Raw genomic sequence first — 27,956 nt, 5'->3', positions numbered from 1 at the left:
CTGAAAGACGGGCTTATACAAGGGGAGTTACCATTAGTTTCGATGCAGGAGAACTGCGGGTATTGGCCAGACGAACCAGTCTTGCATAACAATTTATTATTTAGGCAATCTTGATATGCCCCGTACGTGAGTACTCGTAAGACACAGCTGTTAATGGGAAAAGTATATAACAGCTGTGTCTTACGAGTACTCACGTACGGGGCAGAAACCTGGAGGCTTGCGAAAAGGGTTGTACTTAAATTGAGGACGACGCAACGAGCCATGGAAATAAGAATGGTAGGCGTAACGTTAAGGGATAAGAAAACAGCAGATTGGGTGAAGGAACAAACGCGAGTTAATGATATCTTAGTTGAAATCAAGAAAAAGAAATGGGCATGGGCAGGACATGTAATGAGGAGGGAAGATAAGCGATGGTCATTAAGGGTTACTGACTGGATTCCAAGGGAAGGGAAGCGTAGCAGGGGGTGGCAGAAAGTTAGGTGGGCGGATGAGATTAAGAAGTTTGCAGGGACAACATGGCCACAATTAGTACATGGCCGGGGTAGTTGGAGAAGTATGGGAGAGGCCTTTGCCCTGCAGTGGGCGTAACCAGGCTGATGATGATGATGATGATGATGACGACGATGATGATGACGACGACGATGATGATGATGATGATGATGATGATGATATGTCTGTACTCCTTTAAAAGTTGGCGACGCATTCGTCCTGTGGAGAATATTGGCGTCGGTAAGGCGAGTTAGACTCCTTCTAGTGACATGTGCGTCATTAAAGATTATACGGGAGGAATTTTTGTGATGGTCGAATTGAATAGACAGAGGGAAGGTTGTATGATGTAGCGAATTGCTGGCTGTTTGTTTACTTTGATGTTATTTAGTTGATTTTTATGCATATGTTAGGTATATCATTGTACATTTGATTATATGCAGACAATATGCACGTTCTATGCAGGCGGATTCCTCCGCGCTAAGTACCTCCTTCGGATGAGGCATGTTGGACGGTATGCTTGCTTGCTTGCTTGCTCTTTATTTCATCGCTTTGCCCACTACGGGGGATTGGTGAAGAAGACGCCACTTCAACGGGAAAGGGGGCTAGAAAAATTGAAAGTGGAAGTACATCAGGGTTAGGTACATTTACGAGATAGATTTCGTTTATAGAGACTTTTGAAGCTTGCGGTGCTGATTTCGGATGGAGGCGTCTTCCTCATCAAGCTCATAAAGCCGCCCACAGCACTCACCAGTTGGCACTGCTATCAGGGTTGGTTTCGAACCCTGTTCCTTATGCACAGCAGCCTGATTTAACCGTTTCATTATATACTACACAGTGATCCGTGTCGGGTAGAAAACAGATAGATAGATAGATAGATAGATAGATAGATAGATAGATAGATAGATAGATAGATAGATAGATAGATAGATAGATAGATAGATAGATAGATAGATAGATAGATAGATAGATAGATAGATAGATAGATAGATAGATCCAGAAAAGTCCACGAAGTACCTTAAGACTGCCAATCGCGTCAAAACATTTGTGCCATTAGCATTTTTTGCCAACTGAGGGCTTTTTCAATCTATCTATCTATCTATCTATCTATCTATCTATCTATCTATCTATCTATCTATCTATCTATCTATCTATCTATCCTCTTAAGCCGACACAGCGGCCCATGTTGTCTACCAGTTTGGGCCACGAGGTCGTGATGATGATGGTCGTGATGCCGTCGTCAAAATTCTATCGCCGTCTTTCTGGCTCTGGCATCTGATTCTCGTCACGCCAACACGGTCACACATTTTGTGCCGACCCAGTGGAGCAGACTGTCCACCAGTTTGGGCCACCAGGTATGTGCTCCTTGTTGTGAAACCGCCATGGTCATTGCAGTACAATCATTACAGCTTCGTCATCCGACTCTCGTCGCGCCGTCGTCGTAATGCCATCGTCACGATACAGTTGTAATACCTCCGTCGCCAAAGCATTGTCATAATATTATGTCACGCCATCTTCGCCATTGCTTCGCTATAATACAGTAGCCGTCATGCATTCCTTGTCATACCATCGTCGGGATTCCTTCGTGGTCATCCTATCGTGATGATTCTAGTTTTTTCATCTGACTTTAAAATCATCTTGATGCCATTGTTTCGCACAGTCGTCGCCATGCGATTTTAGTAATGCCGCCGCATTCAAGCCATTGTCGTCATGCAGCGTTTGTGACACAGTCATCGCCATGCCATCGTTGTGATACTCTCATCGCCATTCCATTGTCATAATCGTCATATTGCCTTCTTCGATGCATCGACGTCATTTTTCTTTGTCATCCTAACGCGGTGTTGCCATCGTCACATAGTCGTCGTCTGCTGTCATACCGTCATTTCTCATGGCCGACCTTAGCAAGTGGGTGGCACTGCAACCTGGGCGACACCGGCAAACAGCGTAAGTACATATCTGCAAAGCAACAAATTGTGTGCTACAAAATGTGTACTACAGATTCTAAATAAACATGTCTTCAACAATACGGCATGTCGCTGTGAATTCTAGTTGCATTACCGTCGATGTCAGCGTGAGATGGGTTGTGCCGAAATTTGTTGCGATGCCGTAGTATTGCGTCTGGCTCCATCAGTGAGTACTACACTCTAAAAAGTAGGGTGAGTATCCCAGGAGTAAAGGGGCCGATTTACTCTTCGAAGCATTGTTTTACTCTCTGGAAATGACGATTGGGGTAAAATACATTGTTCCTTCCGTCAGCAAGCAGCGAGTGAAATGTTCTTTTAACTCTGCCCTCCTGAGAGAGAGTAGAATGCCCGTTCAACTCTTGCGGCAATAGAGAACAAAGCATAGCGTAAGCTTCTGCTTCAACAGTGGAGGTTGGCCCCGAACGCTATGATATATCACTCACGCACGCTGAGCAAAGAACACACCGTTTTGCTTCTAAGAGAACAGGCTCCCGCAGTGCAAAGGAAAGTGGAGCCAGCACTCTGCTTTTTCATTAGGAGTTGCTCCACCGCGCCTGCGCACCGCATCGCGCTACAGCACAGCACCGGAGAAAGGTGATCCGTCCAGCGAGCAGCAACGAAGGCCATACAAGGGATACCGTGTGTCAGCCATCTCGCGTCACCGCGAAAACAGGACAGTCGTTCGTCATTCATTGGATTTAACAACAAATCATCCATGGCATGTGAATTATAACTGACATGCACATTCTGCGTATGTGACATGTTATCGCCAGGAAGTCAATGCGACCTCTAGCCGACGCAATTGAGAACGGAGTACGCAAGCGCTCTGTGTCTCTCGATGTCAGTCGAAAAAGAAGCCAGTCGTCACGATAACTGCCTGTGAATTTATCACTTACTGCTATGCGTTAAAGCTTTGAAACTTGCAAACTCTGCCAGAACCATGGTATGTTCAATAAGACCTGAGGCGAGGGGACACATAAAATGGTTTGTTTACCAGCCCATGATTTCGAGCTTATGCTGAGCGTGCTTAGCGTTTATTGTGTGTGTTTGAATTTGTTTAGCTTGGCAGTCTGCTGTGTACGGAACGCTGTTGAAGTGTGGAGTCGCGTAACAGAAGGCGTCATTTTGCTGGCGGCATGCTTTCGTTATAAATAAGCCGCGCGCTTGACGGTGTCTTTCGCCCATGCGTAATCTGCGGCCACTGAGGTTACGTGCAGCGCCAGTGCTAGTTAGAAACATTGCCGCAGGAATTTAGCTGCATGCTGCGAGCGGTCAGCTGGGAGCATTATTTTGAACTTATTGAAAAGGCATGAGGATTAAAACTTAGCTGTTATTGCTTATGTATTCAAATGGTTTGATTATATGTCATATCTTATGTCTCATGTTGCGGTCTTCGAGCACGGTGCGAATGTGAAAGGCTGCTTATGTGTTCGAACTCGGTGAATTGTCAAGCGGCGAGTTATGCATTTGAATCTAAAATAACCGTTACTATGCAGAATTTCAGTTGCAGGGGCGTTTCGCATACGCTTACTGTTTTGGATATGCCTGTGCATTTGCTAATATGAGTTTGCACTTCAGAGTTATGTCATATAAAGAGTTAATTCACCCTTCCACTGGGGTTCCAAGAATAATCTGCACATTTTGCTAATGCATCGCAGATCAAAATGAGTTTATCGCTTTAATAGTTTCAGTGGTGAAATAAAGTATCAAAATAAAACTTTACCTTAATTCTGTGTTACCAGTCGTCCGTCATACACAAAACAAAGAGCTGGTCTAATAAAGTGGTTTTGGCACGTAAAACGCCCTAATTAATTTTTTTCATATCTCCCGCTACCCTTCCGGGAGAGTGTGGTGACGTTGCATGCGCCATCACCAGCATTTGCTGCCGTCAGTGAGCAAAACGGTGCCCGAGACACGGCGGCACCAAGCCAATGCACAGCGGTGGATTCGCTGCTTCAGCTGCGTTTTGGTCAAGTGGCGTAGACCGTTCGGGCATCCCGCGGCATCCCATGGAAGTTGAATTCTTTGCTACTTGCAGTTCGTGCGAGTGTCGCGAATCAACCAAATCAGCGCAGCGCTATGCGATAACGAAACTACTGAAACGCGAAAGCGCGGGCGGCTCGAAGTCGAACGAAAACAAAGCCTTTCTACAGCCCGCGTCGGTGTCAAGAGTAAGTTCAATGAGTTATTTTTTTCTCTCAAAATTAAATAGTACTGGACAAGTAACATTTTATTTCATGCTATAATCCAATGCAATCATATTTTCTGCAACGAGTATAGTTGAGTACTAGTGGCAGAATTTAACTCAGGAGTACTTTCGTGATCGGGCAAGTGCTTGAATGTCTAGGTGGAGTCTCTAATCATGTCCCGCATTTACCGCAATTTCTCGATTACTAAGGCTGTGTTCGCAATAACGTTGACGCCTTTGGGATTCTCGAGCACTAGCCTATTACTTTAGCTAGACTTAGTATTTGCCTTAAGTGTCCCTTTAAGGGCTCCTTTCTGCACTATCGTGTCGACGTGTAGAAAAAAAAAACCAAGATAGAGCAATGCCCGGCTGACCCGCGGCTGAGATAAAGCAGATCGACAATACGCACTCCCCACACGTGGGCCGATCCCGAACATAGTACAATACTAGGACGACCAGCGGCGGAGGTACAGTTCAGCATTAAGGGGCCCACATACACGTTTTCGCTCGTCATCCTTCTTCACAGAGTGGAAGAGCACCGAGTTTTGTGTGTGTCTGCGTGTGTATGGTGTGTGTGAGCAAACATAAGATTACGTTTTTCTCAAAGAAACTTCTTTAAATTTTTTTCTAACTTTGATGTGCATCTTTCTGAACATTTTGCCGACAGATTACGCTGCCATTTTCTCAGATTATACGGAAATTTCTTGGAAATAGTCTGAAGTTAGCACATTTAAAAATTTTTCGATTTATACTCTTGAAACAAAAAACAATTGATTTCAAGGCAGATCTTACTTGCGCGGCAAATGAGGTGAATATATTTTCTTGCGAGGTGAGCGTAGGAACCTACTTTTTTAAACGCTCGGAATAAAGCCGCCATTCTTTGGAATTAGTGTGCAAAATTTCCCGGTCAAGATTATTTTTGTTTCTGAGGAAATGTACGTTTACATACCAATGCTAAATTTCGTTCTACAATGCAGAAAAAGTACGAATGGCTTCAGTGAAAAAATTACACCAAAGCCAAGCGCATTCCTATCCAACATGCAAAATTTCACAGTAAAATATGGAACAGTTGAGATATCGCGATGAAATAGAGATGACCCATTTACACTACCGTACTCCCGTAACGCGCGAGCATGGTAATCAACGGATGTAGTTTTCTACGCCTGCTTCCCTAAATCTAAGCACGCGTCTTGCCCCTCTCGGGGACTGTTGCCAGCCTGATCCCTCCCTATTTCCTTAAGTGTCCATTGTTTGTGTGTTTTCATACCAAGTATTCCTATAACAGTCTGTGTGTGTTCGGCTAGTGAAGAAACGAAATTTTCGTTGCTCTCAGAGGTAACGTAGCCATCAAGAGGGGACACATGGCAAAACGCTGCTGTGATGCAACTTGAAGGCCACCCGCCACCCAATGATCACTGACAATAGCTTCACAATAAGCGAGAACTCGATCTAGCTTCGTATAGGCTCAAGGGCTAGTGTCGAACCGAACCGGGCTGCACAGGGTCGGGCCGTGTCGAGCCGGGCCGCAATCTTTCGCACCCGGGCCGTGTACGGACCGGCTTAAATCGCCGGACTGGTCCACGCATGGTACTTTCGGGCTCGGGCCGAAGCTGACCTGAAAAACGAGCCGGCGTCGTGTTCTAGCTGGCCACATTACCGTACACAGTCGTCGTGAGATGGCTTCTGCGAATTCTTTTGCTTATTTGCAAATTGTCTAAAAAACGAATCATTACAAACTAGCTGAAGGTAACGACGATTTAAGACATGATGGATGTTGTGGCAAGCTTATACCCTAAAATCTACCTGTGCGGCACTTTCTCAGTTTAGAAGGGCGTCCCATCTTGACTGCACCCACTCATATACAGGAGAAAAAAAAGAAATTTAACGTTCTCTCAGATAACCCCTTGTGAATAAAGGTGGCGAGGAACACTTCAAGTGATAATCTGACCTGTCAGCGCTCGTCAGTGTCGAACATCGTGCAGGGTGTACTACTTAACCCGCTATCGCTTCGGATGACTTCCGCAGCATGCTTACGCATACCTTTCCTGCATATTGAGGAACTCTACAGTCATAAGTAAAACGCTACCACACCTTTATTTTTAGCCATGTTAGATATTAAGGTATTTAACAGGGATAGGCGGGCTAGTTGATGGTCGAAGTTGGAATGCATCATGTAACCTTGCAAATAACAAAGGACAAAGACGGAAACGCACAGGACAGGCGCCGCTGCCCTGTGTGTTTCGTTCTTTGTCCTTTGTTGTTTGCGCGGTTACCCCGCAGGGGCGTCTGCGTCAGCAGGCGTTTGGTGTGTTGCGACACCACGTACCCGAGCACACGAGGGTTGGACCCTCCCGCGTGTAGCCGTGCGCGGCTTAGCCGAGTCTCGGGAAAGGGGGATCTTGGAGGTTGAGTCGATGCTGGGTGTTTGGACCTTTATGGCCCCCCGGCGGAGGCAACACACCTCTTCGTCCTCTGCTTCACATAGACAGTACCCCCGGACTGACCTACCCGAGGGAAATTGGTAGTTGCCTTTTCTTATCTCTCTCTTCCTCCAGCCTTCATCTTCCTCTCACTTTTCATCTTTCCTGTTTTCTCCGAGCTTCCACTTACTTCTAATTTTTCCAGGCAGCAAGGGTTAACCTTGTGTGAATAGGCAATCTAGGTTATCTCACATTTGGTTATAGTGATAACGTACAGCTGGCGTTTGCAGGACCTGTTTTTCGGTCCCTGTAGCGCCCCCTTGTAGGGCTCCACGGTGGGTGACTGGCGTTATTTCTGAAGTTTAAATTTGTCTATGGCTAGTTCCTTTCCTCGCCTTCCCGATCGCTCTCAGAAAATAGGGCGCACCGAAGATGTTTTCCTTTTCTTTGGATGTCAAAGACCGACCTTCCCACGGTACCATGTCATCCACTCAGAAAAATCCGATAAACAAGTACGAAATATCTCCCCTTTTCTAGTTTCCAAGTCGTTAACTGATGTCCTTGGTCCAGGCTACAAGGTACCAAAGCTGGCAAGTGGCGATCTCCTGTTAGAGCTGAATGATCAGAAACAATACGAGAAGTTGCCCAGTCTAGTGTCATTTGGGGATGTTCTACTGACAGTAACTCCACACCACACTCTGAACACCACCCGGGGCGTGGTCTCTGATGATGATTTGCTCCAGCTGACAGAGGCTGAGCGCTTGGAGAGCTTCAGAGAGCAGAATGTTGTCACAGATAAAAGGGATGGTAAAGAAATTCAAACGAAGCATCTAATAATCACCTTTTGTTCAAGTGTCCTGCCCGAGTCAATCGAGGCCGGGTACTTAAAGCTCCGTGTTAGGCCCTACGTGCCAAATCCCCTCCGATGTTTCCAGTGCCAGCGTTTCGGCCACAGTTCGCAGAGCTGCCGGGGCCGTCAGACTTGCGCGAAATGCAGGGCCCATGAACACACCTCTGAAGCTTGTGAGAATTCTCTCCACTGTGTAAACTGTGATGGGGAGCACGCCGCCTACTCGCAGTCGTGCCCATTTTGGAAGAAAGAAAAAGAAATTGTAACAATTAAAGTAAAAGAGAATATATCATTCAAGGAGGCACCCAGGCGGGTTTCATACCTGTCCAAGGAAAGCTTCGCCGATGTGACGCGTCAGGGGGCAGCGACACAAAGGCTTCCAGCGGCTGTCCGACCCACAAACAGTGAGTCGGCAGTCACGTCATCTGCCCCCGCGGCGGTTGCAGCTAGCGCTGCTCCGTCAACCGAGAAGCAGGGACCATCGACCCCGAAGGTGGGCGCAGCCGAGGCGGCCTCAACCTCCCAGGTCCCTTTCAGCGCTGGCAACAGCCAGCGTAGCCCAGTCCCACAGGCAGCCCCATTGACATCCGGGCTGGTGGGCGCAGGGGCCTTGCCCTCCGAGGCGAGGGTCTCTCAGGAAACTTCCCGCTCGCAAGAGAGCGTGTCCTGCGCATCCCAAGGGGCAATGGACACTACACCTATCGTCACGGCTCACCAAGCGCCTAAGGGGCGGCGAGGTTCCGTCGAATGCTCAAAAAAAAAGGCAAGATCCCCTTTACAGGGCTTGGAAAGACCTCTGTAATCTAAGGCATCACTACTGTTTCTGTATACTGTTAAGAACGGCCAGCTGCAGTGCAAGTTTTGCCAGCCAGTCGTGGCTGTGGAAGCAACATCTCGGGAGTATCGCCGCCTACCTCTAGACACGGCGCGGCGAAGTCGACTTTGTGTTGATATCAATACGCGCATCCTCCACTCTCCGTCAGTTCAGCTAGGAGCCGTTGTGACGGAATGAGTTCGGCGGGCCAGCTATTGTTACCAAACTCCCCAACGCGGACCTGATCTGCTACGGGTGCGCAAGTTGCCGCGGGAACGTCGTTTTGCGCTCATTCCTACGCCCCGACCAAGACGCAAGACAATGCGCTACCCTAACGGCTCCGAGTTCTATGTAATTCGCGTGGTGTCGGTTTCGGACCGTAAATACTGTGTGTGTGCATGTGATTGTGTAAACTGTCCTGCGGAGAGGCGGATAGTTTCCGATGACTAAACGAACGTTCCCATCACCTTGTATCGCGGGAGGACCGAGTGTTTAAAAACTGCTGTTGTACGGATGCTCGACACACTTCTCTTAAGCAGTTATGTTGGACTGAGGCTCTCTCTCAAGAAGTCATGTTAGACTGATGTAGTTTTTCAAACAGTCATGTTAGACTGATTTAAATACTGTAAATAAACCCATATTCTCCGGTCTCGATAAGAAGCAGTGCTTTCCTTCATCAACGTCCTCAGCGTGGATAAGTTGGACGACGGCATGGGCCAGCTACCTTCCAATTCATGCCGGACTCCAATCTTGACAACGGATCACGAGCGATGGGATTGAGCCCCCAATCCTGACAATACACAGCACCAATTTACTTTAATGATGGATACACAAATCATTCAATGGAACGTCAGAGGTCTTCTTAGAAACCTTGATGACGTACCAAAACTCATCCACAAACAATCCAAAAGTGCTGTGTTTACAGGAAACACACTTAAAATCTAAGCACACAAACTTTCTCCGAAAGTATGTTACAGTTTGCAAAGATCGCGATGATGCCGTGGCATCATCGTGTGGTGTTGCCATTGTCACTCATAAAAGTATAGCCTGTCAACCTTTACAGCTACAAACGCCCCTTGAAGCAGCGGTGGTTCGAGTTGTCCTCCTAAACAAACTCATCACCATTTGCTCGCTTTACATACACCCACATTACCAATTAACGAAACATAAATTTCCTTCCTTTATGGATGAATTGCCAGAACGTTAGGTTGTTCTTGGCGATTTCAATGCACACAGCTGCTTTTGGGGCGACTCTCGTATAGATGCACGAGGTCATCTTGTTGAACAGTTCCTTTTTTCTTCTGGTGCGTGCCTGCTGAATAAGAAGGAAACCACATATTACTCTCTTGCAAACAGAACCTTTTCTTCAATAGATCTTAATATAGTTTACCCGTCTGTACTGCTCAAACTCGAATGGGAAGTTACGAACAATCCATATGGAAACCAACACTTCCCCATACTTCTATGAACATCTAAATAAAATGAATATCCTCCACAAGCTCCTAGGTGGAAGATAGATACAGTCGACTGGGAGAAATTTCGAGCTCTCACGAGCACCTCATGGGCTGATATGTCTTCTTTAGAAAATGATGCTGTTGTGGAGTATTTTACAGCATTCATAATAGATGCCGCATCAAAATGCTTATACGAAGTAAGTAGTTTGGCATGCAAACGACGTGTACCGTGGTGGAACAACGAATGTAGGATCCTCCGTAATAAACAGAACAAAGCGTGGGGATCGTTACGCGCCTCTCCCACGGCAGAGAACCTGCAGAAGAGAGAGTTGGCAGAAGCTTTTTATCGGGTATCAGCTCTTATACAGATGAGACGAAAGTCTGGAACAGGGTGAATAGGATAAACGGACGACAAACATATTCACTCCCTCTGGTAAACACAGAAGGTGATACCCTGCTTGATCAGGCAGACTCACTTGGGGAGCATTTTGAGAGCGTGTCAAGTTCCACCAATTATTGAAAACCCTTTCTGAAATTTAAACAAAGAGAAGAATGTAAGCCATTCATAAGAAAGTGTCGGCAGAATGAACCGTTGAACCGTCCTTTTAGTATTGCAGAGTTGAGAACTGCCTTGAGCGCATACAAGAGCTCTGCATCGGGATCTGATAGAATCATGTATGAAATGCTCAAAAACTTACACAAGGATACGCAAGTTACATTACTTACACATTTCAACACTATCTGGGATGCAGGGTACCTTCCAACCGCATGTAAAGAAGCCATTGTGGTCCCTGTTTTGAAACAAGGCAAAGACCCTTCATCAGTGGCAAGTTACCGCCCAATAGCCCTCACAAGTTGCATTTGTAGGGTATTTGAAAAAATGATAAATCGGCGACTCATCCATTTCCTTGAACTGAGTAATATGCTTGATCCCTACAAATGGGGCTTCTAGAAGGGCGCTCCACAGCCGACCATCTTGTACGTATTGAAGGAAATATCCGTGAAGCATTTGTACACAAACAGTTTTTCTTATTGATATTCCTCGATATGGAGAAGGCGTACGATACAACCTGGCGACACGGGATCTTGAGAGATTTGTCAGAAATGACCATCCATGGCAATATGCTAAACTTAATAAAAAGCTACTTATCCAATCGCACCTTCGGGGTAAAAGTCGGCAATGTGCTGACGCGTCCTTTTACACAAGAAACTGGTGTATCCCAGGGAGGCGTGCTCATTTGCACACTCTTCATTGTTAAGATGACAACACTTCATGCTTCCTTACCACTGGCCATATTGTATTCCGTCTACGTGGACGACATTCAAATAGGTTTCAAATCCTGTAACCTCGCAGTGTGCGAGAGACAGGTACGGCATGGTTTGAACAAGGTGTCAAAGTGGGCAGAAAAAAAATGGATTTAAAATCAATCCTCACAAGAGTCCTTGTGTTCTGTTTGCAAGAAAGAGAGGCCTGGTTCCGGATCTTCTCTTAGAACTGTGTGGACAACAGATACCTGTAAACAAAGAGCACAAATTTCTAGGTGTTATACTTGACAATAGACGCACGTTCGTCCCACACATTAAACATCTTAAATAAAAATCTCTGAAAACAAGGAAGCTAATGAAACTTCTATCGCAGACTACGTGGGGTAGTGACAAGAAGTGCTTAATGAATCTCTATAAGAGCCTGATTCGGTCACCATTAGATTATGGTGCCGTGATCTATCATTCAGCCGCACCGAGCGCGCTAAAGATGCTAGACCCTGTTCACCATCTAGGTATCAGCTTAGCCACGGGTGCTTTCAAAACAAGTCCCATTGAAAGTTTATATGTAGAATCGAATGAGTGGTCACTTCATCTGCAGAGAACATACATCAGTAAAACATATTTTCTGAAAGTCCTCTCTAATCCTCAACATCCGCGTTTTAATACCGTTAACGATATGACACATGCTACACTCTTTCGCAAGCGTCCCTCCGTAAAACAGCCTTTCCCGCTACTTGTGAGGGAGCTTAGTGACGAAATGCATGTCCCACTCCTCGAGTTTCGCCTAATGCATTTACGCCTAATGCGCCAATGTTTCGCCTTCCGGGCCTTTGAAGCCCGGAAGGCTGCCTACCCCACGCTCCAACACCTGGCGTCGAGACCGCTCCCGGCGCCATCGGCCGGTTCTACCGGCAGTTCTTCTAGTTCAACCACGCCGCCGACGGATCCGCTGACTTCCGGCAAGCTAAAAAGGCACGCTCCTCTACCCAAGCTACCCAAAGCGGACCTCAAGGTCATATTCCGACCCGGCGGCGGACTGTGCGTGCGACAGTGCAACGGCGGAGTGATTCTCCCACTCGTGTGTGCGAACGCCCGCATTGACTATAAGACCGCCCGGCAGCAGGACAAACTGCGCCGGAGCCCATTCAACAACTCGTTCACGATTAGTACCCCTGCGGAGGACCGAGCGAAGAGGTATGTGGCTGTGGACTCTTTGATACTAGACACCGTGGAATATCCGCTCCGCGCTTACGTGGCCGCCCCTGACGATGCGGTACGTGGCATCATTTACAATGCGCTATGCAATCAAAATCCAGAAGAAATCATCCAAGAATTAGTAGCTATGAATAAGAGCTCCCAGTACACGATCACTGACGCAAGACCTCTGGGCAAAACCAAGTCTATCTTAATCACCTTCATCAATGTGCGAGCGTTCCCAAAGCAGCTGAACTTCTATGGGACTCTATATGCCTGCCACCATTTCAAGGCCAAAGTGGAGGCATGCCACAACTGCTGGAGGGCAGGGCATAGAGTGGACGTGTGTCCGCACCCTAAAAGCAACCGCTGCCCGCGAAGCGGAGTAGAGCATCAACTCGACGAACCACCCACCTGTAACGCCAAGTGCATCCTATGTGGATAGGCGCACTTCACGGGGTGCAAAAAGTGTAAGGTGCGGTTTGACCGCACCGGCAAGACCAAGTCTCCACCCGCCACCGGCAAGGTGGCTTTGATCGAGAAAAAGGCTACCCCCGAATCCACCCAACAACGCAGCTCCCGCAGTCGCACGAGGCTGCTCTTGGACCCCCAGAAGAAGTCAGCCAGGGCCTCTCGCTCCAGGACGCAGTCCAGGTCCAGGTCCCGATCCACCACCGGGCACGGCAGGACCCGGAGGCGCTCCACCTTCTACCCTCCTCTACCTGGGGCGGAGATTCAGTCCACGAAACAGGTTAGCTGGGGGCCGTGGTCTCCGTCTCTCGAGCGGGAAAATAAGGAGCTCAGGGCCCAGCTTCAGAAAAAAAGTGCCGAAATCGCCGAACTACGTGAACAAATTCAATCACTGCTTAAGCGCGACATGTATACGCGCAGAACCGACTCCCCTAATCCCCCACCCGCCGCTAGGGCTCCCTCTGTGAGACCCCCCTCGGCGCCGCAGGCATCTAACCTTCCGTCACAAGCAACGTCCCCCAAAGCGCCGTGCGCAGCCTGACGGTAGCGGAAAAAATCCCCGAAACGGGACCATTTCCATGACAGACTTTGCAAACGCTATCCAAAGCATGCAACAAAGCCTCGTGGCCATGCAGAAAGACATTGCTGCCTGGATGGCAAATATAGCTAATAGACTCACGGCGATCGAGAAACGGCAGGGCACCCAGGAAGCAACCCTGTCTCAGATACAAACTCGGCTCAACGGGCTGCTAGCTTCAAATTCTACAACCTCGGCCTCCGTAGCCGAGTCCCTCCACAGTCATCATCATGGCAGCACGGCCTAACGGGGCCGTGGTAGGTCAGTGGAACTGCCGGAGTTACAGGGCTAAGCGCAGCAACCTCCAACTCCACCTACCGTCCCTGCCCACAGATCAAACGCCCACAATCATAGCACTTCAAGAAACACAAGGGCCCGCAAAACTCCTTAATTACACACCTTTCGAGTTAGCCAATGCGACCTCCAGCAGGGTAGCCACATTGATACACCGAAATTACACAGCTACGCTCCATCCACTTGATATTCCAGACATTGATGGAGTGCTCATAGAACTCCTTCCCCAACACATACACGACACCAGTCTGTGTGTTCTCAACATCTACAGCCCCCCCAAGGGCCCTGCATCCCCGCTAGTACGGCAATACGCAAAACCTTAGACATTTGCGGAAAGAACCCATTAGTAACAGTGGGCGACTTCAACGCAAACCACACTGCCTGCGGATACAGAAAGAACTGCCGGAAGGGTACCATGCTGTGGACGCTCATCCAAAATGAGGGGCTCTCGCTCCTCAACGATCTTAATTTTCCCACAAGGATGGGCAACAGTGTCCAACATAATACAAACCCGGACCTTACTCTCACTAAGCACATACCCAATGGTACATGGCTCCATACGCTAAACTCATTGGGCAGTGACCACTTCATCCTTAGCACCTACATCCCTGCCCGTGTGCTCTCCAAGACACAACGCCGCCAAGTCGCCATCACTGACTGGGACAGGTTTCGAAGGATTAGAGCAGCCGCACCTGAAAACATCGATAACCTGGACACGTGGGTGCAGCAACTAATGGCAGATACCACAGGGGCCACATCCCAGGTACCAACCGCATCAGACTCAGAACACGCAGACAGTAGGCTATTACACATGTGGGAGGCACACAACAGTTTACAGAAACGCTGGCTAGCAGCGTTTCTGTAATCGCAAACTCAAAACCCGAATCGCGGCCCTTGTCAAGGAAATAGAAGAGCACGCAACACACCTAACAAGCCAACAGTGGGGGCAGCTCTGCGACCGCATGAGTGCGAATTTAGGCCTAAAGGACACGTGGTCATTCCTGCGATGCCTGCTAAACCCCGAAAATAACAAGATCCAACAGCACAAGAGTCTTTCGCGGTTGCTGCACAGCAACCCAGCGGAAGACAAAGCACTACTGGACTCTCTGCAAATCCTATATCTGACGGACAGCACAAGGGTCCCCTTACCTCTTTACACCGGCCAGCACAACCCAAAACTAGATGCAGACATCCCTGTCTGGGAAGTCCGCGCAGCCTTACATAAGCTCAGAACCACATCCGCTCCAGGGGAGGATAACATCACGAACAAAGCCCTTCGAAACCTTGATGACAGGTCGATACAGGCGATAACCCAACTCTTCAACGCGCACTGGGCCGCAGGAACCCTCCCACCACAGTGGACCCATGCAAAGATAACCTTCATTCCCAAGCCAGGCAAGCCGCTGGATCTAAAAAACCTACGTCCAATTTCACTCACTTCATGTCTGGGTAAACTCTTCGAACATGTCATACTAGAAAGACTCCAACAGCATATGCAAACACATAATCTCTTCCCTCACACAATGATTGGCTTCCGGGGGCATCTATCCACGCAAGAAGTCATGCTTCAGCTCTCTGAAGAAGTCCTGCACACCCGGCATGTCAAACGCACAAGAGCCATACTAGCACTCGATCTGACCAAGGCCTTTGACAATGTGGAACATACCGCAGTGTTGAACGCCTTATCCGATCTACACGTAGGCGGGAGAACTCACGCCTATGTCACAGCCGCCTTCCTACAGGCCAGGACTGTGGTCCTTACTGTGGGAGAACTGACAACAGACAAGGTCCAACTGGGTAGCAGAGGCACACCGCAAGGGTCAGTGCTCTCGCCGCTCCTCTTCAACCTTACTCTCATTCCCATGGCCAGAGACCTGGCAAATATTCGCAACCTCTCGCGCTCCCTGTATGCAGATGATATTACCTTGTGAACCACTACAGGCAGCATATGCGACATGGAGGCGACCTTACAAGCAGGGACCGATGTGGTGGTGGAGTGGGCTATGGCAATAGGTCTCGCGTGCTTCCCCACCAAGTCGCAACTTCTTGTTATTCACCCCCCGAAGAGTCGCACAGACCCAGCTCCAAACGCCAGCATCCGTATCCACATGAGGACGTACTCCATTCCAGAGGTCACACAGCTACGAGTGCTTGGCATGGTCATGCAGAACAACGGCACTTATACGGTGACCTCGAACAAACTCACCACCACAGTACATCACACTATGCGCCTGATTAAGCGGATAGCCAATAGACACAATGGAATGAGGGAGCATGACTTGAGAAAGTTAGTGCAGGCCTTTGTCATAAGCGGAGCACTATACTCGCTTCCATACCTACATCTCAACTGGGCGGAAACGGAAAAAGTGGTGCCCTTATACGTCAAGCGTATAAGACAGCACTTAACCTCCCCAGGCACACGCCAAACGAGCGCCTACTTCGCATGGGGGTACATAACACATTTGATGAGCTCACGGAAGCCTATCGCCCAGCCCAAATTGAGAGGCTGTCCTCTACCACCACAGGTCGGCACATCCTGGACAAACTAGGACTAATCTCGACCTTCAAGGCCCATCAGACGTGCCCTTTAACATCGGACATGCAAAACTGCATCACTATTCTCCCCCTGCCTAAAAACATGCCCCCCGTGCATCACGAGGCACGCAGGCCGACCAGGGCAAAAGCCCTCTACAAACAACACCAACACGACCACCTTACTGTGTGTGTCGACGCCGCTAGCTACCCACAGAAACCAGCCTATGCCGTAAGTGCAGTGTCACATCAACTTGGTTACATCACAGCTGCCACAATGCAGGCGTGCACGTCCGTAGAGGCAGAGGAGGCTGCCATAGCGCTGGCCATCTCAACCACCGCTGCCGAGGTTATCCTTAGCGATTCCAAAACTGCAATCCGCAACTACTCGAAAGGCCGAGTTCATGAACCGGCACTGAAAATTCTCAATCAGACCCCCCTCAGACAAATTAAGCTCATCTCGGTGCCCGCGCACGCAGGCCATCCAGGCAATGAGATGGCCCATTCTATCGCTCGAGTAGCCGTCAACCGAGCCATGCCGTCCGATGACCTGGATAACGCCAGCGACCGATTGGTCGAATATCATGAGATCACCCTCCACTACCGCGAAATGCGGTTGAGATATCCTTCCCCCGATAAATCCTTAACAAAATTCCAACAAAGTACCTGGCGCCAGCTTCAGGCACAAACTTTTCTTTCTCCAGCTTTTGTCGCCCTGGTTCATCCAGGCCTATATCGACAGGAATGTACGCTCTGCGGCTCGCCTAGAGCCAACTTCCATCAAATAATGTTCTTATGCACTGAGCTCCAGCCAACCTCTGAGTGGCAACTCACCGACGTCAAGGGATGGGAGACCGCGGTGTCTAGCTCCAACCCAGCCGACCAAATACAACTGGTGGACTGGGCTCTGAGGGTCGCCGAGGGCCACAAACTCCCGGACACCCTACGCACTCCTGAGCCCCCTCACAAGTAATGTTGTAAAAAGGCTCAAGTAATAAATGTTTACCACCACCACCTCTTAATCCCACCTCTGCAGTCCCTGTCACAGATCTGAAGCACTTCTTACGGAGGAAACTATGGAACCACTGGCAACGCCTGTGGGACGCGGAAACAAATAATAAGCTTCACGTGATAAAGCCACAGTTAGGATTCTGGCCCTCTGTAACAAAATCACGCCGAAAAGATATCCTATTTTGTCGTCTCAGATTTGGACACACATTTGGCATCCATAATTTTTTACTCACCGGAAATGGCCCTCCAACCTGTGGTAGATGCGAGGAGAGGCTTACCATCCTCCACGTCTTCCTGGAGTGCCGGAAAGCCGAAGCGGAGAGAAAGGAACATTTTCCTCTTGCATACCGTTACTACATTCCTCTTCATCCGGCTATGTTTCTTGGCAGATAACCGCTTTTTAACATCAAGGCAGTCCTCAATTTCTTAAATGATGTTGTTCTACATGTCATAAGCCGATTACACTCGTAGAGCATCCTCCTTCCAGAGGATGCTACTGCGATAATTGTGTTGCATAGCACATGCCTCCAGACCCTTGTGTTTCAAGGGCGCTAAGGAGGCAGTAGTGCTCTAGCCAATCTTATAACCTGATATATTTTTACACATCGTATCATTCTTTTTAAATGCATCTTAATGTTCATAGCGCACGTCATGCGTCATCACCATGATCTTATTTTACAGATCTTGCGTACTTTAGAGCGACTATATTTTAAGGCCCATTTACAGCCACGTCACTCCAACTTCATAGAACTCATTAAGCATACTGCGACCTCATTACTGTGGACATTGCGCTCTTTGGCCATACTTGGCCCTTGCGCCATTACAAATCAAATATTCATTCATTTTTGCGGTTACATGATGCATTCCAATTAGATATTAACCTTATTAAAGTGGGCGTGCACCAGACAGAAAGCGAAGATTTGTCTGCTCTTCTTGTAAGCTTTTCTAGGCTTGATTCCTCTCAGTAAAAACCCAGTATTAGCTAGACTGCATATGTAAGTTGTAATTGGCCTTCTTCGCTGTCAGCTGAACGTGTTCCTAGTGCCTGTTGGCTGAGGGTTCTTTAAGTTGAGCTGTGCTTTCTTTTCATAATACTCTAGCAACTGCCCTTCATTCCTACACAGGAGTGTGGCTACAGGCATCTTTAGGGGTACAGCGAAAGCACTCTTAGTCGCCACCTCCAAGAAATATTTATGGGTTACGATACACAACTCGAAAGTTCCAAGAAGAATATTTCCTTGTCTCTTTAGAAAGCGCGTGCAAAAATACTTTAGCTTGCGCCACTCCTCGTATGATCTTGAGCGACATGGCTAATCCATTAGACGAAAATTTCAAACTTTATTCAGGAACATCTTCCGGAAGGCAACTTCTCACTTCCAAACTAAGCCGCGCCAGAGTTTATTCATTTCTACATACTATAGCGAATGTGTGTAGGAGAGGAAGTGACGAGGGCATAAAATGCACAGCTACGAGCACGTGCTAGCACAATAGCCTGACACAGCACAATACAAAATGATATAAATGAAGCCACCAAGAAGCGAAAATACCGCATATCTATTGCCTATGGAATCTTTATTCTAGCACACAGATAATTCACAAATTTCAACATGCAATCAATTTGAATGTAAAATTGTTCGGGGGTAAAAGTTGGATTTTAAACCATGAAGGTGTTGATGGGAATGCTAAATATTCAAGGCATGGTATGTTAACGTTCATGTTGGTTGGCCAGGCGTTATGCCTCGTACAGAGTAATGATGGCACATCCAAGAAAGACGTAATATTTCCTATGACAGGAAGACACAGCCGCTTACAATAGCAACATATCCACTCCCCACAGGCCTATGTATGTCTTCGTTCCTGCCATTCTGCTGCAGTGAATATGTACGTAAGTAGCAGAAAGAAGCCCTACTGGTGCTCCTGTAGCTACCTGAACTCACGTACCTTTAGTACAGTTAGCTTTGACAGTTGCCGAGTATTTAACAATAGCAATCGTTCCCACCACGCCCCAGGAACTAGCATTGCTTTGAGATTATTGGCGGCAGTACAGAAAACTACGACGCACCATAGCAAAGCCGCCATAAACACCACTGCTCAATTTTACCATGCGATAAATTGGCAACCATTACAAGCTTACTCCCCTTTGTTTTAGACTAACGTAGGGTTGTTCTAAAATCGCAGATGTGACAACTTTTTCGCTGCTGTTCTCTTCAATGCCCTCCCTCTCCTTCCTCCACCAACCTTCCATCTACAAAAAATGCCTTTGATTTATTTCAACCTGTTGCGCACAATACATGAGCATCAGCGTGAGAAGAGCTTCAGTGAAAGATTTTACCAGGCATATCAAAAGCGCAACGTTCAAGAAGATATACTGTTTTGTTCCAAGCCAATGTAGCGTTGTTCTAGAGTTGGGACTGCTCAATCTCGTTCGCCATAGTTTTCTTCGCTAGGACGAGTCGACGAACCTTCATTCTATAAAGCATGGCATCGATTCATTAGGCCCTATCTATTACATTGTATGGACGTCACCATGAGAAGTATTTCGAGTTTCTCAATAGCCTAGGAGCTACGTTCTTAGAGCTACCCATATGCGTCTGCCCATGTGATCCCGACAACAGCGCCGTTTTTCTGAGTAAGTACAAAAGATACGTAAAAATAAATGAAAACTACCAGCAAAAAGCAAGCTGATTCACTTCCCCAGCCGTGTCTCGAGAGCTCTTTCATTGTCCGGCGAGAAAACACGAGTGGGCACATAAAAGGAACCACCACGTCGGACAGGGCAGTCGCTCGCAACCCCTCTCAAAAAGAGCCCAGTGCTAAAGCAGCAAGGCTGGCCTCGCGTATTTCCACCATTGCCGAGGGAATTGAAAGATACTCCTTCTTTCCACCCCGATTCTCTCCGCACAGCTTTGGCGAGTTCTCTGCCACCCCGCACACCCGTTACCCGTATCGCTGCAGTCGGCAAAAGGCCGTTCGATCGGGTTCGTATTTCCAGTCTTATTGAAAATCGATTCTCTTTGCCCGCCGGGCTATTTCGTTTATCAGCCTTTCTTGAAAAGGCTGCTCGCGAACGAAGAGCAGTGGAACAAGAAATGGTATACGGAAAACACCGAAGGAATGGGGTAGGGCAGGTTTCATGTCGCCCATTAACGTTCAAGTAAAATAACAAACATACTATCATGAGCGTAGTGCTCAGGTTGATTTCGCGTCCGACCCACGACGGGCAGTAGAATGGCCGTATTTGTTTGCCTTTCGCACTGCCCAGCATTCCGCGCTCCAGCAATCTAGTGCGGTGATATTTGAAGTGATTGCATCGAGCGTACCGAAAGTAAAGCAAGGCTCCGTTCCCCATTGTCGCGTGTGAACGCGCCGCCGTGAGGAATTTGTGCAGCCATAGTCTATCGCAGCGCAAAACTGCGCTGCGATAGACTATGGCGCAAAAAACTGGCCTTCCCGTTCTCGGCAGAGTTGCATGACAGGTAAGCTAGGTTCCAGAACCACGTTTTCTGTAGACTGAATTCCACGTTTTAAGCAGTGCCATCAATACCACGCCGATCATTCGCGCAATATTTATTTATTTATTGTGTTATTTGTTTGTTTGTTTATTTATTTATTTTATGTATTTATATTACCTTACAGGCCCCCTGAAGGTTATTGAGTAAGGGGGTAAGTTTCCGCAGAACAAAAGAAAAACGTTAGCATCATATAAAAAGGTAACAAAACAAAGGTTACAAAAAATAGAGTAGGACATGATCATACATTGTTATCGAACAGCGTGTACAGGTTATGACGAAAGGTTTCGCGGTTTGACATGGTTGCTATTTGGCCTGGAAGATTGTTATAATGCGTAATAGCGAGAGACAGTGATGATGAGTTAAATGTGTCCGTTTAGCCATTGTGACACCGTTTAACTGTTATGAAGGCATCGTGGCGTGCGGACAGGTGCATGAATCGGGAGATGGTGAGATTTAGAGATATAAAAGTCCCTGTGAAATATACATGGAAGTGCCATCACGCGGCCAGTTTCTAACGATTGAAGGGAAATGGCTTTTTCATTATTCGGGTAATCCTAGAAATATAGCGGTACCTACGCGAGATGAATCTGGCACATTTATTCTGAGAAGCTGTCTACATGCTGATAAGGTGCTTCAGATATGGTGACCGTTTGAATGAAGTGAATTCTAGCTGCGGACGAACATAGGTTAGATACGCCGACTTCCGTACATTAGTCGGCGCGTTACGCAAGTTTCTGGGCAGATGACCCAGAGAATTAGAAGCTTTTGACGAGATGGCTGCTTCATGCACAGTCCAGGAAAGATTAGGTGTAAGGTAGACGCCAAGATATTTATGCGATGAGGTATGGCAAAATAATGGTATTTATAATCGAATAGTGAAATATTTAGTTGGTGCGTTTATGGCTAAAAGAAATTAACTTGCATTTAGAGGCGTTAATGGACTTCTGCCAAGATTTGCACCGGCTATTTATTAGGACAAGGTCATTTTGGTGAGTAGAATGGTCATAGAAATATCTAATAGTGTCGTAGATGATATACGAGTGAACGAACAAAATAATTGAAGATGACATGGTAGATGGTAAGTCAGTAATACATATTACAGAGAATAATGAACAGAGGACGCTCCTTTGTGAGGCACCGGATCTCAAGGGTTGGATGAAAATTCAAGTAATTATTCATTATACTGTCAACTGCTGGCACAAAGACAAGAAGTTACGAAGCCAAGGTACCAGATAATCAAAACAACAAGAAACAGACAACACGGAAATCAAACGACAATAAGGTACGGTATGGAAAGCTTGAGATAAATCAATAAAGAGACTGTCAATATGGCCATTAACGTTCATCTTCAAGTGAAGGTCAGTCGTAAATTGAAATAAGTGAAACCATGTGGATTAGGGAAGATAAAGTTATTGGATTCAAGGTGACGGCTGATGTGAGAAGCTATAACTTGCTCAATAAATTTGCAGAACATTCATGTTAGTAACATGTGTCCATAATTACCAAGAGTGTCGCTGCCCCCATATTTGAAAAGGAGACCGACTTTAGCGATCTTCCAGTCGTTAGCTAGTTTACCAGATGATAATAATTGGTAAAAAATTTGACATAGAAAGTGCCTGGAATCATGTGTACTAATATTTAAGCATGTTTTAGATTATGTTATCAACAGAGATGAAATAGAAACTTTAAGAATGACCATCGTGTTAGAGATTCCTTTGGAAGAAACAATGATAGGTGCCATGAAGGCGAAGTTTTGTTCTGGAACAAACAACACATTGGAGCAATCGTCCTGTGTAAAAGCCGATGACAAATTCGCATTGAAAGCGACTGGGGAATCTTCATCAGAAGCAGGAGTTTGTTTAGACTTCTGTTTTGTAATATTGCTGACAAGTGATGGCAAGTCCTTCGAGTAATATTTATTTTTGGCTACACCTAATGCTTTACAATAAAGTTGTAGGCATTCCTTCTATTTATCCCAATAAGAAGCCATAATATTACTTCCGCGTTATTTTACAAGGATTCTGCTTTTTTAACTTGAGTAAAAGCCTATGGTTAGTTTTTTTCTTTTCCTATAGAGATTAGTGCCACATAGTTGTCAACTAACCCTAAAATTTCGCGTTTAACATGTGTCCACTTCTCATTCATGGACCGTGAAGGAAACAACGGCAGAAAAATGAATTTAAAAAACTTCTGATTCACTGTTATATGTATCGTAATTAGCTCGGTTATAAAGCCGGATAGCTTTAGGCAATACGCCCGAAAATATTAACGGTAGAGCAATTGTGAAGTTAAGTAGCTTCATCATCATCATCATCAGCCTGGTTACGCCCACTGCAGGGCAAAGGCCTCTCCCATACTTCTCCAACTACCCCGGTCATGTGCTAATTGTGGCCATGTCGTCCCTGCGAACTTCTTAATCTCATGCGCCCACCTAACTTTCTGCCGCACTCTGCTACGCTTCCCTTCCCTTGGAATCCATTCCGTAACTCTTAATGACCATCGATTATCTTCCCTCCTCATTACGTGTCCTGCCCATGCCCATTTCTTTTTCTTGATTTCAACTAAGATATCATTAACACGAGTTTGTTCCCTCATCCAATCTGCTCTTTTCTTATCCCTTAACGTTACACCTATCATTCTTCTTTCCATAGCTCGTTGCGTCGTCCTCAATTTAAGTAGAACCCTTTTCGTAAGCCTCCAGGTTTCTGCCCCGTACGTGAGTACTGGTAAGACACAGCTGTTATAAACTTTTCTCTTGAGGGATAATGGCAACCTGCTGTTCGTGATCTGAGAATGCCTGCCAAACGCACCCCAGTCCATTCTTATTCTTCTGATTATTTCAGTCTCATGATCCGGAGACGCAGTCACTACCTGTCCTAAGTAGATGTATTCCCTTACCACTTCCAGTGCCTCACTACCTATCGTAAACTGCTGTTCTCTTCCTAGACTGTTAAACATTACTTTAGTTTTCTGCAGATTAATTTTTAGACCCACCCTTCGGCTTTGCCTCTCCAGATCAGTGAGCATGCATTGCAGTGGGTCCCCTGAGTTACTAAGCAAGGCAATATCATCAGCGAATCGCAAGTTACTAAGGTCTTCTCCATTAACTCTTATCCCCAATTCTTCCCAATCCAGGTCTCTGAATACCTCCTGTAAACACGCTGTGAATAGCATTGGAGCGATCGTATCTCCCTGCCTGACGCCTTTCTTTATTGGGATTTTATTGCTTTCTTTATGGAGGACTGCGGTGGCTGTGGAGCTGCTATAGATATCTTTCAGTACATTTACATACGGCTCGTCTACACCCTGATTCCGCAATGCCTTCATGACTGCTGAGGTTTCCACTGAATCAAACGCTTTCTCATAATCAATGAAAGCAATATATAAAGGTTGGTTATATTCCGCACATTTTTCTATCACCTGATTGATAGTGTAAACATGGTCTGTTGTTGAGTAGCCTTTACGGAATCATGCCTGGTCCTTTGGTTGACGGAAGTCTAAGATGTTCCTGATTCTATTTGCAATTACCTTAGTGAATACTTTGTAGGCAACGGACAGTAAGCTGATCGGTCTATAATTTTTCAAGTTCTTGGCGTCCCCTTTCTTATGGATTAGGATTATGTTAACGTTGTTCCAAGATGCCGGTACGCTCGCGGTCATGACGCATTGCGTATACACGGTTGCCAGTTTCTGTAGAACAATCTACACACCATCCTTCAACAAATCTGCTGTTACCTGATCCTCCCCAGCTGCCTTCCCCCTTTGCATAACTCCCAAGGCTTTCTTTACTTCTTCCGGCGTTACCTGTGGGACTTGGAATACCTCTAGACTCTAGCTTATGGTTACTAAAATCTTCCATGAAAGAAAATGAAGTAGCAGTGTCCGTTGCAGTCGTTAAGCTATTCCAATATGTTAGTACCACGAGTACATAGGCACTGAACTTGTGATAAGTTGTAGTGAAGTGTTACATAGAGAAAAATCTACTGAGGCACGACACATGGTAAACATTGCACACCAATCAGTGAGAGGACAGTTGAATCCGCCAAAAAACATATATTTTATCGGCTAGACAGAGTGGTGTAGCACGCGTCCTCTCAACGTATAGTTTCCATAGAAAGGAAATCGGAATCAAGGGGGCAATAACATGACCTTAGAAGTAATTTAGCAGAATATGTAACGCATGCAGCCCAAGTTATTTCTATCTTAGGTTTAGTATCCATTAGAAAGAATGAGGCTGTCTTCATGACCACTATTAACACACATGCCTCCCATTTTTAGAGCGTAGCTCTCAGGCCCCCTTTCCTATGTCGGTACCGGGCTCGGCGTCGGCGTAACCAAGTGACCGAGCACAACAGCGAAGGATGAAAGAGCGAACCGGGAGCGAGAGATGAAAGGCGCGAGCCGCAAACGACGGAGATCAATGAGAGCGGCCTCTTCAGTGACGTGCCCGCGGGAAACTGGTGTCACGCGGACCCGGCACGCCGCTCAATGCATACTCGCACCCGGCCTCAGCCGGACCGGTCATATCATACTACGGCCTGCTCGCGTCGGCTCTTGCTCGCGCTTATTTGGTTCGCTTGGCTTGGTCTCATTCGCGCTTGTTTCGATTGTCATCATTCGAGATGTTGTTCACAATGATGAATCTAAAACGAGATGTTCTGATGGAAAGGTTTTCGGATGCATTGCGCCACATGCGGTTCTATACAAGACGGACCGTGAATACAAAAACGGGTAGGCAACACCCTGTACCACAGTCTCCTTGATTTGAAGCGCGGTGAGGCTAATGCCAACATGATTCTTATCGGTGCAATGACGTGTTGTTCGTAAGACGTGACTCGCGTTAAGAACGAAGGATGAAGAACGTAAACAAAGTGCCAACCTGTCAGATTAACCTGGACACTTAAGCTTCGCTTTTAAGAGTGGAACGCGATAGCGTTCAAAGACCCTCTACTGCTTTTCATGATTCCCAGCCCAGCAACTGCAGCTTATGTAACCGTAACGTTTACCGGGAAACTCTGGCTGCGAATGGTATGCACGAAGGCAAGCTTTCTGGTAGCTGCGTGGCCTCTTGAGTGGATCGATCTCTTGTTGATATTTCGCACTTTTATTATTTCAGTCTGAGAAGAGCCAACATAATGGACATGAGCTGTTGGTGTTTCTTTTTTCCACAACATTTGTCTTTGGGTTGTCGTTCTCAACATTCCGAGGAATAACTTTGTAAAGAATGAAAGAGAAGGTATGAGCAACATTGGTGGTAGAGAAATGATTGAGTACGCATAGTTCCGAATTTCGTTAGACATTTTTTGTGCCGAAGCGGCGTCCAAACCCGACCCGGGATGCCGACGCTAGATTACCTGCGACTCGGGCTTCTAAACGCTATCGCATTGAGAGCATGTGACATCTCACATCTAGAGATAGAAGGCGAGATGTTCATGGTGCCAGGTACGTGACTGCCGCAGTGGCTCGCCGCCAGGTAGTGTGGCCGCTCTGTCGCATCTGGGGCTTTCTGCAGCGCCATCAGTACCGCATACAGCGAGCGCGTTAAAACAAAGCGCTCTATGAGCGGTGTTCTGTGCGCGGTGGCTGCTCTGAATTGCGCCCACGCGTCACCGTGCGTTGCCTGTCACGTTCTGCAGATTAGCGAGGCTGCCGTCCCACGTTTCGCTTGCTCGCAATGTGTCGCATGAGAGATTTTCTGCGCCAGTCAGTACACCGCGAAATAAAAGTACTTATGCAGCTGTGCTCAAATTTCGCATTAAGGAGCATCTTAATCATCGGTTAATTTTTCAAACCTGGTCACACCGATACACGTTATAGTTCTTTTAGGGGGAGAGGCACGCTGGGGGATGAAGTTCTTTATTTTGTCGGAATAAAGCCAGGTTTCCTGGTGTATTAATGTTGAGATCACTGTCATTTAACTAGAGAGAAAGAACTTATCTGAAAGAAGGCAGAGTGGTCGGCCTGGGCTACAGCGATCTAAGCAAGAACACGACTCATCCCTATTGGACTTCGAATGTGAGTAAAAAATATCGATAGTTATGGCGATTTATGCTCACCCTGCTTAAGCGTGCGCGTGTTAACCTCACGCTATCTTGCAGCCTGTACAACTGCGTTCCATGAACTGTCAATAACATATGTTTTATCATCAATTAAAAGCTTATCTGCGGAAGCTTATCTGCCAAGGCTATTGATCGAAACAGTATTGTGTATTGTGTGTATGCAATGAATGAAATAAAGAGAAAGCCTGAATGGTTTATTTCACCCTTTTGCGTATTCCAGAAGCTTTTGACGCGTCTGTCACGTGGTGAAAGAAAAATCTTTGCCTGCGTAAAAAGAGCATCCCTTGAGTTTCCGTGCGTATGACAAAATCACAGTGTCACTTTCAATATATGCTGTCATTGCTGTTGTGTAGGCATGTGTTGGTGGTAAGCCATGTTCTCACTAACAGTGTAGAGGTCTATCAACACTAGGCAGCAAGTTTGCCGATAGTTTTTCTGCAGTCACGTAGCACAACCGAAATCAACAACCAACAACACAACCGAAATGCGCGGTCGGCGGCCTTTTTTTTTCTTTATTTCTCCTTTCCTTTCATTTATTTAGGGCAATATTGAATTGTCTTAGGGAACACGGCTAAAAGCAAATATTTGCCTGTCTAGGCCGGGCCATGCGTACAGTGGCAGCTGTATGAAAAAAATGGCCCACATTCAAGAAAGCACACAGAAACTGAAATTGGTACACTCGTCTTTAGGGATTTTAATACGCAATTCACACAATATACAATTTCCGAGGGGCTGAACAAGAAGTTTTTGCAAACATGCTCTCAACAACGGTCAACATTTGGTGGGCAAGAGTAAACAATAGCTCGCAAAGAAAGAAATAGGCCGGGAACCTGAAGCTGCTAATGCAAGACGAACCCGTTCTCT

The sequence above is a fragment of the Dermacentor andersoni genome, chromosome 11 (assembly GCF_023375885.2).
Source record: "Dermacentor andersoni chromosome 11, qqDerAnde1_hic_scaffold, whole genome shotgun sequence".
Taxonomy (NCBI): Eukaryota; Metazoa; Arthropoda; class Arachnida; order Ixodida; family Ixodidae; genus Dermacentor; species Dermacentor andersoni.
Note: the sequence above shows the minus strand (reverse complement) of the source record.